General features: G+C 44.1%; 1 protein-coding gene across 15 annotated transcripts in view; it reads right to left on the bottom strand.

Moving 5' to 3' along the window:
• The window catches only part of DTX3 (deltex E3 ubiquitin ligase 3), a 222,425-nt gene extending 205,501 nt beyond the window's left edge, over positions 1-16,924 (bottom strand). For 3 of the 15 annotated variants that reach the window (XM_069230827.1, XM_069230826.1, XM_069230832.1), the window contains exon 1: positions 16,856-16,924. The gene's annotated coding sequence lies outside the window, so the exon portion shown is untranslated. Of the gene's footprint in view, positions 1-16,705 lie in introns of all 15 variants that reach the window. The other 12 variants (XM_069230815.1, XM_069230817.1, XM_069230822.1 and 9 more) reach the window with 7 other exon arrangements.
• Positions 16,925-17,774: the final 850 nt, after the last annotated feature.

Here is a 17,774-nt window from a genome sequence, read left to right as displayed (position 1 = left end):
GTATATGCCAGCAGGAATGTGTTACGGGGAAGATGCAGCTAGCCAGGAGGCGCAGGATCCTCAGGGCCAGTCTCACTGAAACCCAGGATAGAGGCTAAAACATCAGTATAACAGCCTGAATTTCCTGGACTTGCCATTCAGGAGGATGAGCCTGAAACTTCACCATGTCCAGAACAGCTCTGATGAAAGGGAGAGTCAGAGGGAGAGGCAGGCTTGACTTCGGACCACTGATAATGAAACCAAGCGAATACAGAAGGTCCCACGTAGTCTGGAGGAGGGAGACGACTATCTGGGGGAGACCGCCTTTAACAACCAGTCATCGAGTTAGGGGAAGCCCAGTAGGGGCCCCTCCTGAAACCCCACGACTCAAGGGAACACCAGTGGGAACGGGACACCCAAGTATGAGGATAACGGCCTCATAAAACTCAGATTTAGGTGGGAGTCGCTCCAGTAAACTCAGAGAGGTGTGGAAACAATCCTGGGGCAAGCTCAACCGATGAGCAAGACCTTAAATGCTGATATTCTCTCATCTTGATGGATGGCTTCGATGGACAGGATGAAGTCAAAGACCTCTTCAACTCCTTGCTCTTATTTTTCATGTGGAACTTACAGAAATGGGACAATCTCGACATCTCTGTGTCAGATCTCGGGACATTACTCTCGACCGGGACCAAGACTGTAGCTGAGTCGCACGTCGAGCAGCAAGCAGTTTCAAAGATCGCATCCTCAATGCTTTGGGGGGTATGGTGTGACAACCGAAAGGTCTTGGCATCGTGGTTGCAATCAAGGCAGCAGAGACAGATGAGGTGTGGCTCTGACATCGACCGGAGACAGGAGCCACAGGGCTTAAAGCCAACCTTTTTTGTAGACACCCTTGGAAACCAGGAGACATTGTGTCAAAATAAATCTTCAACAAAATGTCGAAATAAGGACAGTCAAAAAGTGATCTGCACTGATTGCCTGTGAAAGAAAATAACTGACGTCAGTGCACTGGGCTGGTACCTATATACGTACCGGGCACACCACTTCTGGCGCAGATGATGCCACACGGACCAAACAATGCCACCGACTGGAATACAGGTGTACTGCTCCTGAAAAATGTTTCCAGATCCAGTCTGATGCCTAGGGATAATTTTAAGGTAAGGAATTTTCAGCTAGAAGTCTCAATCAGATGAAAGTGATAGTGAGCAAAAAATGCTATAATGTAACAAGTAATGGTAAAGCAGATGGAACCATCCAGGTCTAGTCCTGCAATAAAAATTTGAGAGAAGAAAAACTGGCCACATTTTAATCCCAATCATCTGAAAAATTGTGTTAAGGATGGGGGGGACACATGGCGTTCCTAATGCATTTTGTACAAAATTGTGGCGTGTGAAAAGTTTCTCACATCGCATTGTTTTCCACACAAATGCCAACACTTGTATTCACAAGATAGGGTGTGTTCCTTTGGCATTAAAGAGAGGTCTTAGCCAATAGTTTGCGTGTCTGTGTAATGGTGGAATCATAGCTAGAGAAGCACCTGTACGGTTAAGTCCTTTGGTTCTTGCAAGTAAAACCAAAAGTAAGATTAAAATGTGCAGATCTAAATAAGTGCTTATAAGTCGGCGGGCATCACCAACACAACACCAATGAAATGTTAGCTGCCTTCAGTGAGGCAAAGTTATTTACAAATTTGGATTTGTCGAATGGCTACCGTCAGATCAAACTGCACTGGGAGTTCAGGCATTTGATATCCTTTGTCAAACCAGAAGAAGTGTAAAGATTTGTGAGAATGCATTTGGGTCTGACCTCTTCATCAGCAGCATTTCAGCGTCTGATGCAGAGGCTGCTAAGGGGGATATACCAATCAGCTACTTCCATGATATTATGGTATGGATCTGATGCAGAGGCTGCTAAGGGGGATATACCAATCAGCTTCTTCCATGATATTATGGTATGGGTCTGATGCAGAGGCTGCTAAGGGGGATATACCAATCAGCTACTTCCATGATATTATGGTATGGGTCTGATGCAGAGACTGCTAAGGGGGATATACCAATCAGCTACTTCCATGATATTATGGTATGGGGTAAAGATCAAAAGTAATGTGATGCAATACTGAGAATTGGGATATTAGATTAAGCCACTTTGACTATTAGTATAGTCAAGTGCAAGCTTGCTGTGCCCGAAGTTGATTACTTGGGATGCACGATTTCCAAAGAGTGTCAAACCAAAACTTAAACTGATGCAATTGGGGATGCTGCACCACCAGACATTAAGGAACAGTTACATTTCTACCTTAGGGATGGTAGAGTTTTACAAAAAAAATAATTGATAATTTCACAGATTGAATCAATGCATGAGAGTGCAAAAATACAGTGTAGGAAAGGAAATAAGGCTGTCAAGTGGCGTTCTGAAACATTATAAAATACATTACAGGACCAGTGCGCCCATAAAACCTTATGACCCTAGGGATAAAACTATTGTGGTGACAAGTACTAGTACATATTGTCTGGGGCTGCAAGAAAGGAATAGCAAAGAAAGAGTTGTGGCATTTATTGCTGCATATTTAAGAGAGCAGACAACTACTATGCTGTATTTCAAAGCGTACCTTTAGGGCACAGAATGTGAACAGCGAAGAGCCAAGAAGCCACTTTTGGACATATTTTCATCAAAGGAGCGGGTAAAGCAATGAAATCTGTCAAAGTGGCTGTATTAAATACAGTTATTTATTTTCAGCTATGGCATCTACATGGTTCTCAAAATACCTAATGACAGTTTATCCATTTGCCTGTGGAAAATGGACAGGATGATGGAGAGTGTGGAAGAATGTTGTCAGAGCACCATCATTAATGTGGTATGAAAGCATAGCATTGTAATGGAGGAAGGTATTAAGGAGATATTGAGTTATCAGATTAGTGTTTGGTCAAGAAGTGAGGAGAGGAAAAAAAGGTGAGTTGTTCAAAATGGTACAACCATAAATGACTATTCTTAAGGGGTTATTACACAGATCAGACAAATAGGTTGTTCCATTGTGTCTGAGAAAGAGGTCGATACAGTAACTGAGTCCATAAAGGCATGCCATCAATGAAGAGAAAGGAGAGGTGTGATTTCCAATGGCCGGTCAATTGATAGATGTGGACCATTTGTTTATGGACTGGCTGTTAAGTATGCAATTGTAATGGTACAGTATTACTCAGGGTGCTGAGACTTGAAATTTGTGAATCAAATTACAAAAGAAGGATGTCATAGATGTTGATGAATTTTCAAGAGAACGTTCTCCTGAATATGTTATTCCTGATAATGGGCCAAACTTTGTATCAGAGTTTATGTGGCTGGTATGGAAGTTACAGTGTACAAAACATCAAAGAACTGTGTTGTTCCATTCTAGAGGGGATAGGTTGTAACAACTCTTTAGCCAATTGTCGGGTTTAGGCATGTAATTAATAACATGGAGTACCCTGGAATGGAAGGATTTGATAAGGGAACTTCTGTGAAGCTACAGAACCATTCCACAATTTGCAAAAAGGGGAATCTACTGTTTGTTGAGAGGCAGGCTTCCTTGTTCCAAAGTATGCTCCGGATTTATGAACAGGTATAAAGAGAAAAGATGTTCTAGAAAGGATTTGGAAAAGAAGATACTGTTGAGACAACAGCAATATGAAGATCTTCACTGTGCTCAAACTGGAATGGTTGAGGGAAAGTTAGAGAATAGGTGAGAGTAAAATTGGATGTGAGAGAAATGAAAGGTCAGCCCAAATTCTCATCACCTTAGAAAGCTGAGAAGGCTTTTAACAACTTGATCATTTTAGATGGTGGAGTAAAATAGAATGTGAAAATGGTAACAACGTCATCCACAGGAGATAATAATTCTGGGTCTGGAGGCTGGTTCAAGGGTAACCGAGAGAGATAAAGACAAGAGGTTGGTGAAGAACAGATAATCTTCCAGAGAGCAAAATGTGCCTAACCCATATAACAATCCTGTTGTACCCAATATACTGTTCAGTAACCAAAATTGTACTTTTCCTTTACTTTTCTTTCTTTTTTTAAGGAGGGAGATGCGTTACATTCTCGCCACCAGCTATAAGGCAGAGCGTTACGTGGAATATAAAATTGGATGATAGCTTTTCATGTGGCAGAGTGAGAGAGAGAAAAGAGTAATTGCTCCTGGTGGAGGACGCTGTGTAGTATGTATCCTTGCACTCAGTAAACCTGTTAGACCCTACCTTAAGCAGTGAGAGCAGCTCCTTACATAGTGTAATGTCATTTCTTGCTGTCTTCCTTCTTTTGTCACAATTGCTTTCATGTGTTTCAACAGGGGAAAGTTAACACTGTGAAACTTGTCTTCAATAACTTGTTGAGCTACCCAAGGTCCAAAATGGGGCATATACTCTCCCTCTGTTTTGGGTACCAGGGAATGCATGGCATTGCATTAGTCCCCATGTCTGTACTGAACTCTCAATTGCATCATGTAAAAGGAAAGAAAGCATTTTCTCTTGCAGGATAAGTTCTCGAGAATAGTATGAAGAGCTCCTCTACTCCTGCTGCATTATGAACTACAGGACCCACTAGTCGATGGATATCTCCCCTCAGGACCTCAACAAACTCTACACTCAGTAGGCGAGGTATGAGAAGTTAAGGGTGAGCCACTAAAAAGGGTAGCAGCAGTGAGTGGTAGCAGTCTCCTGTGCCTTGAGCGGGGTGAAAATACAGCTGGCATTGTAGTGAGAGTCCTATCACTAATAATGTGACTTCCGAAATGGCCACAGCTTCGAGAACTGATGCGAGAACAACGTAGAAGAGGGTAAATCCAGCACCTTTGTAGGATACTGTTTACAATTTTCAAAAGATCACCACGACAGCTGCACAAGTCCATGACGCCCCACACCAGCACAGTGGTAGCAGCCTTCGCTATGATGGAATGAGCATTCAAGCCATCCAGGGGTCTGCTTTTTAGCAAGCCCACAGCAGATCTTGATTCACAGTACAATCCATCTTCAGATTCTCCACTTTTGCACCACTTTGCTATTCATAACCCCAGAGAAACAAGCAAAAAATTGGTTGTCCTGTCAGTAGTCTCTAGTTTGATTCACATAGAAGCTAAGGGGCCAAAAGCTGCACTTCCTCTTTGGAGGGATGAGGCAGTGCATAGAAAGCCGGCAAGGTGATGGATTGTCCAAAGTGGAAAGGCGTAATTACTTTGGCCAAGAACAAAGCTTTTGTCCGGTGGACTCATTTGGTCAGGAAGAAAGATGTATATGGGGGGGGGGTCACAGACAAGCCTCGTGTTCAATCAATCGACTCATCGTCGTGATGGTGATGAAGAATGTTGTCTTGATGGTAAGAAGACTGATAAATACTGTGCATGGGCTTGAAAGCATTGCACATGACGTAGAGGAGTACAAATAAGGTCTCACTGTGGCATGACAAAATAGAGTCGGCAGGAACATATGGACCAGTCCCTTCAAAAAAATGTAGCACAACAGGTGGCTTGAAGAAGAATGTCTGGTCAGGCAAATATAAAAAAGCAGAAAAGGCTAAAAGGTAATCTTCTACTGTGGCCCGGCATGGCTTGCTGGGCCAGTGACAAACGGAACAAGCGAACCCTCCAGCTGCAGAGTATTCTTGCAAAAAAACTTCTTCAGGCCTCCTACATAAATTGACTTGGTTGATGGACAACTATCTGCTAAAATTACACCGACCACTTCAGCAGGAAGATCAAAATCAATCAACTGCTGCCACTTAATCTCCACATAAGGAAGTGTAGATTGTGCAGGCTCTGGTGTAAGACTCACTTCTGATGGTGCAATAGGAGGTTCTCCCAAAGAGGCAGCTGGATTGGAAGACACATGCTCATGACTAGAAGCTACAGACTTTACTCTCCCTTCACCCACTCCGGGGCCACTAAGATGTCTTGGAACTGGTCTGTCTTGATCTTTTTGAGTACTCTGGGCAGGAGAGGGAGCGACAAAGGTGTACAGATGTCTTGACCACCAGTGCTGGAGAAAGGCATCTCTGAGGAAGGACAGCCTTGGGAACTCTAGTGTGCAAAGGTTTCGACCTTGCACATTCTCTGAGGTGGTGAATAGATCAAGCCAGGGTTTAGGGTTCTCTCCATTGCTGTAAGATGCCCTTTGCGACCTCTTATTGTACCCACTGTTTGCGATCCGCTAGGCAACATCGGCTGAATGTCTGACCTAGTGTTTAAAGATCCTGCCAGATGCTCCTAGATCAGGGAGATGCTGCGGGTGTTCAGCCACTTCCAAAGGTGCAGACTCTCCTGGCACAGAACCCATGACTACCCTGCCCTGCCTGTTGCAATATCACATAGCAGTTATGTTGTCTATGAGTCCCTGCACCTGCTCCCCTTTGAAGGTCGGGAGGAACGCTGTCAGTGCCAAGCAAATTACTCGCAACTCCAGCAAGCTCAGTGTCCTCTGATCTATGTCTCTCCCATATGTTCTGAACAAACCAGCAACAATGCATTCATCAAAACACTCGAGATGGACAAGGGAGAATGTTCTGCTGCTGGTCCAATTAAGTTGAGCAGCCACCACTGCAGGTCTTTCGCAGTCTTCTTCGACATCTAGAGGGAGTCTGAGGGATTGCTTGGTGCCAAGTCCACTGCGACTTTAGATCCCACTGCGGAGTCCGCATATGCCACTGGTGTGGTCCACTAGGTGGATGCAGAAGATCAAGAGGCTTCTGAGCCACTCCCACTGAGACCCAGGTCAAAGGCCGAAACATCAGGATCATAGCCCGAATGCTGAGGAGGAATTGCTCAGAAAGGCACAGTATCCGTGATGGTTCAGATGAAGGAAGCCTATGTGAAGAGGTTAGGTGTGACTATGGCATGTTGCTAGAGTAACCAAACAATGTTAACAAGTCTGCTGTCATCTGGATGTGGCTCATGACTGTTTGAGGCAAGACCACTTTCAGCAACCAGTCGTAAAGTTATGGGAAGACTGGTATTTCCAACCTCCATAGATGAGGTGCGACGACCACCATCACCTTTGTTAACATCTGAGGCCAAAAGGTAGCATATAGAACTTTAAGTGCTTATGAAGTACCTGAAACCGCAGGTAACACCTGTAGGTCTGCAGGACTTGAATGTCGGAGTAGGCAACCTGCAAGTCCAACACTACCACTGAATCTCCTGGATCTAGGATACATAGGACTTAGGCCAGGGTTTGATGCTAAAGGCTAAATTAGCCCAGAGAGCGAGCTGTGCTTTTCTCTCTTTAAATTTCTGGATGCTGAGTCAAAAGTTTTGAGCCAAAGGGTATGTCCATGAGGGACTGCTGTACATTTGCTAAAAAAACACCCCCTAGAGCGACTCCAGGCATGGTGCCTAAGCACCACAGTGGGGTCCAGACTGCCCTATCCAGGTAGCCTGTTATGTCCAGGCCGGAATAGATGCTGTATTTCTTGGCCATTTGAGGATCAGACATTGAAGCATGTGTCTGACATCATCTGGGGCAGCGGAAATATGTCCTTTACTTTGTCTTACAAGGTGTGCAAATATTGCACTAAGAGGGAAGAGGTACTGACAGATCACAAGGCAAGGCTGGCACTGGAAAAAAACAGTTTCGCTAAATGTTCTAGCCCCTTGGATAACCCTCTGGGGTGGGGTGAAAGGGAATGAGTTTGGGCTGAGGCTGCTGGATGATGCTTGAACCACCAGACTCTCCATGGTAGGATGCTGAAATAAGGAATCGGTGTCTCTGGGAGCAGACCCGTGCCGCCTTGCCTACTGTTACCGAAGGGGTGTGGGGAGGGAAGTTGGTGGGGGGCAAGACCTTGGCTTTTCCAGGTGCCCACCAGTATATTGGTGAGAACCTCGTTAAAGGGGAGCACAGGTTCTTGGGTGGTGCCTGCGGGGTTGAGGACTTCAGTCAATACTTTGGTTTTGACCTCCTGCATGGGCAGTGTTAGATCAAGAAGTTCTGCATGCACTTCGGATGACAGTTGCAAAAGAGTCAGATCATTCAGTCTCCATACTGTTTGAAGAATTCAGCCAATGTCAGGGAAGGTGTCCAATCCACTGGCATCCTGCAGGTCTTTAAAAATATTAGGTTCCTCATAAATGTCATCACCGTTATCGCTATAACATCGTTCTGGATCTGGAAAACTGTAACAGTTTTGTTGAGGGATAGCTCAGCTATCAAATCTGATAAAAACTGATCCAACATCTGTGATGTTGGTGCTGGCTTCGAGGCTTGGACTGTGACATCATCTCTGTGCCTTGGACGGCATCGGACATTGCACAGGGGCAAAAGCTGAGGTAGTGGGCTCGTTGCCCGGATTGACCTTGGTGGTGGTAAGGTTGCCCAGTCGGCATCTGGGACAAAACCACCAACCTTCCTCAGACAGGCTGCCACCTTGAAAATCCAGGGACACAATGGCACTCCAGTGGGTTTTCATAGGAGGGCACAAATAATGATGGCTGCAGCTTCCTTAAGACGTTCCATTTAATTCACTGTGGCTGTCCACTATGGCAGGAGGCCAAGCAAATCTACTTTGGGAGCCGATGACAAGTGGCACACGGCACATCACGCAACTGAGTGGTTGGAGTAATGTAACGTCGGCGACCCATGGTCGAACTTCTTCGGTTTCTAGTGCGACTTATGTGACTTACCTGAACTCCTGGACCTTGGTTTAAAGCAGCCTAGAGATCGGCCCGGGGAACTGGAGTGCTTCTGCAAACTTTTCTGGAGTTCGATGATGGTGTGCCTGGCTTTACGATCTTGAATCACTTTTAGGCTCATATTCATAACTGAGGCAGATGTCATGGGTGTCTGTCACCGACATGTAATAGGGCTTGAAACCTGTTTTTTTAGGGTCTCTCTGCACACTGAAGAAGAATCGGCTGCACACTGAAGAAGAATCGGCTGCACACTGAAGAATAATTCGGCAGCACAGCTAGCTTCAGATCAGCATCAGAAGGCAGTTAAAGAAAAAAACCGACAACAACGCAAGGATGTGATGTTTATGTGGGGGCCCCAATGTCATACAGAGCTGATGGATCCGACAGAAAGCTGCATGATGCCGCCAGTTAAAGTGCAAGGGAACTGCTGAAAAGTTTCCACATCAAGTCTAGCGACTGAGAGGGAATTCACATGGTGAGGAATTTGCGGTTAGTAGTTCCTATTTGAAAAGACCAATCAAGACACACACATGTGCTGCTACTGCACATCACCTATAAGGCCCATCAATAGTATACATGATTGCCCCGGACCTTCCTTATTAGGTTAATCAAGGACACAACATGCTGGGTTTTCTTGTTTTCCCATGCAGAGGGGATGTGGCCTACCTCTTCAGGCGAAATGGTCCCCATTGAGGCAGAGCCAAGACTGATTTTCTTTTGGTAGGTCACTGTCTTCATTTGCACAGTGATCAAAAAAACAATATACTGGGATGGGGCCCAGAATAACTAACAGAGTCTGAGTTTAATTCAAGCATTACACCTCTACCGTCCGTGTTTTTATCACCACCACAAAGGCACTCTCCTGTACCTGAAGAAACAGGAGACTGGAAGCTGTCCTTGTTGTTACTCCAACACCACAATTGGACTGCTCAGTACAGCAGCAACACACTGGGAATTTCCTTCAAATCACATTTGGTTGTGACTCACATCTTCACTGAAATGGCATCAGTCTACTAGTTCCCATCATTGCAATGATATTACAATAGTTCTCCCTTACTGCAATAAAATAACCTTGCAAGATTCTCTCAATGCAATGATATTCCCATGAGAACTGCCTGAGAACTGCCTTCACTGCAATCTTATCAGAATGGGAGCTGCCTTGCTTCAGAAGCATCACACGAAAAAGTACTTAACTACAATAAACTTGCAGTGGCTGCTATTTTCAAAGTGGCAACTGCACAATGTGTATAGGCTCCACTGCAGAATCATCATAAAAGTAGCTTGATTCGCTAACGTAAGATTAGGCTGACAGCTTCTACCACTATAGTGCCAAATATACTCTTATAAGAAATCAACAGCTAGAAAATAAACTAGCTACACCCCTCAGGCCTCACGCCACACTGTCCCCGTACTTCACCATCTACAAACCCACTATCCATAATTATCACACCTAGACCCTCATTAGGAGTTTGGCGGGTGGCTGAGGCCCCCCACCAAACTCATACTGCCGAGAGACCACCTGTAAAGTCCAAACATTGCCAGCTATTTTTGGAGTTCATCGCAGGGTCGGCAGGTGGAAACAGCGTTTCCACCTGCCTGCCCTGCAGTGAACAGGGCCTTAACATTACAGCCAGGTCGTAATTGAGCCGGTGGCAATATGGGGGTGCGCCAGCACCCACTGTGCATTCCATGGCCATAATTCAGGCAGTGGAATGCGCAACGGGCTGCCCATGCCAACTGCATGGGCAGTGCAGGGGCCCCACTATCCCCCCATTCCACCAGCCTTTCCATGGTGGTGGAACTGCCATGAAAAGGCTGGCAGTAGTAATCGGGCACCGCTGCCCTGACGGATTACAACCGTAGGGACTGCCAGGCTGCTGGCAATCTGGCGGTGTCAGCGGTCAGACCGTGGCGGCTCCGCCATGGTCATGATGTGGCGGTCCAACCGCCACCATGATTCTGGTGGACCCCTAGATGCCCCTCCAGGCACCCCTAGATTTCCACACCTACCACTATCTGGGCACCTAGCTTCCACACACTCCACTGTCTGCAAACATTATACCTGCACACCACCATGCCTTTGTGCACCCGATTTGCACTCCTACAACCGCCTGTCGTCAGCACACTTCCATGGTTCATCCACTCATCCTCTACATAATCTGAATCAGCACTCCAACTATTCACACACAGGACCAAAGTTGACACACTCCACCATCTTTATATGCACTTATCCTCCAAGCTACCCTAGACCTCAATCCTTGCTACTAGCTGGTCATCCAACGTCCATGCACAGCACACTGTCTGCATGTACTAATCCCCACACCTGCCTGCCCCAACTGACACTCCCAAAACCTCCTATCATCCACATACTGCCTTTACTGACCCACCTAACCACAGTCTCCACATATTAAACACTCCAACTGTTCACACACCAGACCAATCAACACACTCCACTAGCTACACACATTTGCAGATTCCCATTGTCTATACAATCAAACGAGCCGCCCAGTATTAAAAGTCAAGAGAAATTCAGTGTTTGTGAATAGCTGTAATTGTACCAACTGAGGATGCCTGCAGGAGCTTGCAATCGTATAAATCAGGTAAGATAATAAGATCTACAGCATCAGAGATAGTCATGAAACTCCGATGTATAGATCTTAGAGGAGGAGAAGGAACATGGTCAGGACTGAGGACACAAGACCATATGTGTAATATCAGGTGCTGTATGTTCTACATTGTGTCACACCACGGAGAGTGCAGCTCTGTAGTTTTGATGTCATGGTAAACCCATAATGGAGGCATTTTTCTAGCAAAATTATGGCAGGTGGGAATCCCTTCTTCTAAAAATAAAAAATGGAAGGGGACTGCTTGGTGTCCCAGAGAAAGAGAGCTATACCGTTGATACTTTAGATGTGCTCAAATCATCACTTAATGTAGTTTGCATTAACAGCTGCATAGAATCAGCTTAAGAAGTCGTGTAAAGGACAGTATCAACAGGGTATATTTATAGATATGTTAAAGTCCCTGTATTGAACATGTTCCATATCTTCATTCACCCCTAAGGCACCTCTAGGGTTGCTTTGCGACACTCTCCAAGAAGGGTGCAATTGTAGTTTGCACTTCTGCTAACTCCATGGATCCAAGCGTTATATGGATTGTAAGGTGGACCATATGTGAAGTAAATATCAACTATGATGGGCAAATTATAGTTGACACATCAGTAAGAAAGCATTTAGTAAACATCTATTTGACCTTATTTTTCCATTAGGATGTCCTTTCTAACCCAAGTGTGAAGCACTACATAACGAATGAATAACAGGAAATATATAAATGCGGCTGCAGTCCATATGCTATAAGACCTGTGACCGAGTGCAATATGTGGTATTCCAACACTGTATATAAAGTTTCTTAGGGTGTGTTTTGGTGGCTTAATTCTTTCCTTTTGGCGCCATTAGTTACTTTTAAATATACAGCACTGCGAGATCTGCAAGGTTGTGGGAGCTTTCACTTTTTTAACCAGATAGGTCTTAAGGAAGAAATGTTTTTTGCACAATGTTTCTTTCACTTTCCCTAACCCTGGGAGTTTAGTGAGGTCTCATTAACAGATGTTTAGAATTTGTGAAGCTATGCTCATTTGGAATTTGTGCTGTGACTCGTACATTTCTATATTTTTAATTGTAATAGAGATTTCCCCACTTGTTGGACGGACTGGGTTAATTAAGAAATGTAGGAGTACTAGGTCCTGAAGGAGATGGTCAAAAGAACCTATATTCCAGCATGACCATTTTTTGGGAAAAATCCAGTTCAAGACGCATCAATGGAAGGCCGAAGAAGAATGGTCTCTTTGGTTGTCTGTTAAATATTTCTTGTTCTGGGAGTTTAAAGGACTTATATATGTGGGGTGCATGGGAGTTGTGTGTGAGTGAGAGATAGTGATTGGTGAGTGAGATGATCAAATATTGTTGTGTACTGTATTATTTTGATCTTGCATTCATTGTAGTACTGTCTGTGGAATCAATGTATGAGTTTTAAGAATGGTATTTATATAAAAAGGTTATGAAAAATTAAACATGAAAATAAGAAACAAAATTGTTAGAAAATAAATCATGCAAATTGAAATAAAAGTGTAAACACATTTTTCTGGGTCTCTCCACATTGGATTAATTCAATTGATAATATAGATAGGTTACACAGGACATGTTATTACTGATTGTTGTGATTTCCACAGTCTATATAAATAAACCCAGTCAGCACACTCACGCTTTTCACACATCCATTGATAATCTACAATATCCCATTGTTTGTAAATTAAGCCACTGTCCAAACAGATTGAGACAGCACACCCATCCAACAAGCCAAAAACCTACCCTTCCAGAGCACTGCTGAATTTCTGCACACCTCCACAATCCACACCTCCCACCAACACGTATATTCACATACCCCATCCATTTACTAACCACTCATTCCATTTACACACATACACAGCCACCATCCACATAATGTTCAAAGCCAAAAACCTACCCACTCAGACCATTTACCACCTTCCGACCACCTCCAATCCACATGTCCCACCACTATCTACACACACACAAACACACCACACCAATTTACTGAACACCGACCCAGTCCACATACATAAAAGCACCATCCATACACCACTAAATCATTTGCCCAAAATGACCAATAGTGTAGGGCTCACTTAATGAAAATGATCACTCTAAAAGTGTTCTTTGTCGTTCGCCAAAATATAAATTAGTTACCACCCCCCACACCACATTTCCCCATTTTTCTTTATTACAAATGTATATCTTCCTTTACCTAGGCATTTCAAAGTTGCTATAACAGGACTACATGCAGGTACTACATAAAATACAAAATGTAAATATTCACATTGGTGCTTGTGTGCCCTTATATAAATAACACACAGGTTTATAATAATAGTGCACCATCTACATCAACGAACACGATATTGTTAAGGTAGGCACATAATTACTATTCTTACCTCCATATCTACTTACCTTGCAATGTCATTAGGTTGATTTAGTGATCTAGTGGGGATATACCCCTACAAGTACTTTGGATGGGCTGCCCATTTGCTAATTTGTGGATTTTTAACAAACGACGATGGGTCCAAACTAAACTTTATCACCTAGCTCTCTATTTGCTCCTTGAAGAGATCAAGATTTCCAATGTCACATGTGAGTAGGCTACCCAATACTATACTTTTATTTGAAGTCTGGTGTTTGCAGAGTTATTTCATTATTAGAATTCCAAGACTAAAAGTATGGGAATACATAGTTCTCCCTTCACTTCTAGTCTGGACGTACAAGACTCGAGAGAAGCTTCTATTTATCATGTTGCTTGGGAAAAACAGAATACCCGTGTGCTTATTTCATACCTATAAATCAAAGACTGGCTTTCTCAATTATCCCTTCTGTCCAACATGCCAACTCAGGGAAGACCTTCTCAACAAAGTGACAGAGGGTCCACTTGTGTCCATTTAATGGCAACTGGCCTCCACAACTTCCCGAAACAATAACAATAAAGGAAAATTAGCGATAGAGATACATGTGTGTTTCTATGGGCAACAGGTATCACCACCTGAAAGTAAGACTGAACAGTTGAATTAATTAAACATTGACATAGTGACTGTATTGACAACTGACCTCTGCCCCAAGAAGAAAGTTGATACAGGTGACTTAATGATATAAAGATATGGGCATTTCAATAGACAAACTTTCCTCACGAAAAAAGGCAAAAGAGGGCGCTCAATAGAGAGCCTTTGGGGGTCGCTATGGATAATTGGCTTTTTAACTGACAATGACAATACAGCTGAATTGATAATCAAAGGACATGCATGCCAACTGGCTTCTTCTGACACAGATGGTGTATGTATGTATGTATGTATATATTGGCACGAATCTGCCACCCCAAGTGCCAACTAAGGGTTTAACATCCCTCTAGGGGTGATCTGCATCCTTACAGGAAAAGAGATGGTGCTCTTACTTCAGTGATGCAGGTAAGTGTTTCCATGAATAGACAAAACAGCTCTCCTCTGAAAGTAGTATACCGACGATCAACGATATGGGAACAGGCATCTCCAGAAAAAGGACCGTGTGCTCCTCTCCCTAAACTATGGAACAGATTGAATTACTGATACAATGACACCTATGTTAATTTACAAATAATGGGCTTAACTTTGATAAATAGGCTAAAGGTAACATTATTTTTACAAGCAAACACAAATGCAAAGTGTAATGTTGATAATGGAAAGAGTGTCAGTTTGCAAACAACATCACCGCCTCTCGATAAAGGAACACCTCTGCCTACGTGGGGGTATTAGGCCTGTGGCACACACAAAAAGGTTAGAGGTTCAAAAAGGTTAGAGGTTCAAAAGGTTAGAGGTTCAAAAGGTGAGGGGGGTGAAAATTATCCTCCCTCTGATAAGCAGGCTAAACCTTAAATGTCAGTATGATAAAGAGACGAATACGGTGAAGATCCTCCTCTGAAGAAGATACAGTTGTACTGTCAACAACGGAACGCGTCTCCTCTTTACAAACAAAGAGACTCCACAAAAGTGGACTGTCTTTGCAGAGTACGTCCGTCCATGTCCGAAACAGTAATTTCTTATATTAATGAGACAGAGGTTCACAGTTGATATAGATGTATTCATTCATCAAGACAATAGGACTCTCTTTTACAAAAAGTATAACTGAACTCAATAATTACAGCCGCATAATCTATATTAAAATGTGCATGTACATGGACAAAAACTCTCTCTATCCTGTCGGTGGGGAAAAAAAACACAAGTGCATGCAGGGACAACAGGCCTTCCGCTGGTAGTAAAGGATACAGGTGCAATGTCAATATCGGTATATGCGTGCCTGTATAAAAACAAGTCTCACTGAGTTAAGTAGGACGCGTACATTAGCAGTCTTGGAACACTTGTCTCTACGAACGACACGATACTAGTGAAAAGCTTAAACTCCATAAAAAATATAGGTGGATGGATAATCTCGGGAAACGTGCGTGTACAGGGAGAGCAGTCTCCCACTGAAATACATGTGGCACTGAACGGTCAGGAGGCGTCCGCACAAAGAACCGCGCCTCGCAGATAAACCGGATGCAGTAGAATAACTGCACAATGAACGCATGTATCAACGTTGGGAACAATGTGTTGCCTTCAGAAAAACACAAATTCTGGGGCTGATTATAGCAACGCACATGCACTGATCAGGACAGTAGTCGGCTTCCAATAATTATACCATTTTCGGTTTTATATAGTGCGAACTCAACCCGAAGGTATTGGAGCGCTTTACACGAGCACCAGTTACGTTACAGACGAACACGTTTATTTTAGTAGGCACGGGACAGTTAAGTGATTTTTCCCAGAATCACATGATGTTGAGCCCATCCCAAATGCCAATGTCGATAAAGGATGAGCTCCTTGTCTCCCTCGGATACATAAGGGCTTGTCGATCCAATAAAACATCGGTATGTGTATGAACAACAGGCCCGCTCAACCACTGCAAGATTAATGCATCTAAGGTGCTTTATGGGTACAGACTTAACCAATCTAAGTACAGAAAATCGTCTCCCCTTGTTTTTGGAGATCTGGATTTAATAAGAACATGAGTAGTGCGCGAGTAATACAGAAAGACGGGAGACACAGGTGCGTTATTGCAACAGGGAGTCTTATCTGAGGATGACAATTTTCTCTACCAAATGTCCGTACGGTAGCTACAGGAGCATGCAAGCAATAAAGTACTCCGCCCCCTCTCTCCCCGGACGGATAATTACCGGTGCATGATGGAATGAGAAGGCTCAGGTGTTACAGCGGAAAACGAGACAGCCCGATCTCTTAGGAAGCCGTCACTGAATCCCAAAGCAATGTGCCAAATGACCACTGGTCAGGAGATTTAGACGAACAACAAGACCCACCCACGCAGTAGGGCAGCCTTTCCACCCAGTGCGCCTAAACACCTTTGTACTTTGGCGCCATATCAACATCTAAGATCAAACCAGCATCGCCTCTGCCTCAAATCACTTGGTCATCTAAAGAAAAATAGGCAAACGAACCAGCTGGTCATCCAGAGTCCGGGCTGGATGGGGTCACAAGGCGGCACAGAGATATACGCTTCCAGCTGGCAGCGACGCGCGCACGTTTCCCCGTTCCCAAAACAAAAGGGAACGCGGGCTAGGTGTGGATAATTCTCCGGGATTACATACCTCCCCTCCGAGCAGCCATAATAGAGTGGCGGGAGGGGCGGGAGCGGCGGAGTCGTCACGTGTCCCGCCTAGCACTCGGTGGAGTGGTGGGAACCGCCATAGCAACAGCGTGACGAATGTGGCGGGAGCAAGACGGGGGCGGAACACCAGGGACTGGAGGGCCAGGTGAGGGGAAGGGGACCTGGAAAGTGAGAAGAGGGTGCACAAGAAAGGAATGGAAGCAGACGAGATAAGAAGCTCACGCTTCTTTACGTGCATTTGTGTGTTAGCAGTCTCGAACGACTAGAATAACGGCATTTTATATGCACCCATATAGATCGGACTACCATAGGCGGCACTTTTGGCACAGCGACATTATTGATGTGCTCAGGATCACACAGTATGAATGATGGGGAGTTCGTTATGAGAACAGCGCCTCCGGCTTTAAGAGAAGAAGGGATGAAATTAAAACAGAAAAAAATGATATTAAAATATCACAGTGGGTATATAGTGAGGATAGTGGTATTTTTTTAAAAGGGGTTTATTAGACGAATAGCCAGAATTTGGGTTAATGGGCAGCATCACTTTGTATCCTCGCCAAATAGATTTGCGTAATGGCATAGGCTGCAGATTCACCCAGGGCTGCATTGCATGCACTTATGAAAGTATTAGGATCTAAAACATGCATCTAGGTGGACGACTGCGTGATGTTCACCATACGAATCAAAATACTAATAGGTCTTATACCACCAGGCTGTTTTACAATATTATTTCTATTTTAATGACAATATGCGAGAAAAACAACTTAATTATATTTTGTTGCTCAGTAATATCCTTTCCTGGAGATCAGAGTGTAGGGGGAGTTAGATGCAAGGGGATGAACAAAGGCTCACAACTCAAAGTAGATTCAGCATCAATGAATGATTTCCAGTCATATTTG

Source organism: Pleurodeles waltl, chromosome 4_2 (genome assembly GCF_031143425.1).
Source record: "Pleurodeles waltl isolate 20211129_DDA chromosome 4_2, aPleWal1.hap1.20221129, whole genome shotgun sequence".
Lineage (NCBI taxonomy): Eukaryota > Metazoa > Chordata > Amphibia > Caudata > Salamandridae > Pleurodeles > Pleurodeles waltl.
This window is presented reverse-complemented; position numbering and strand designations above follow the sequence as displayed.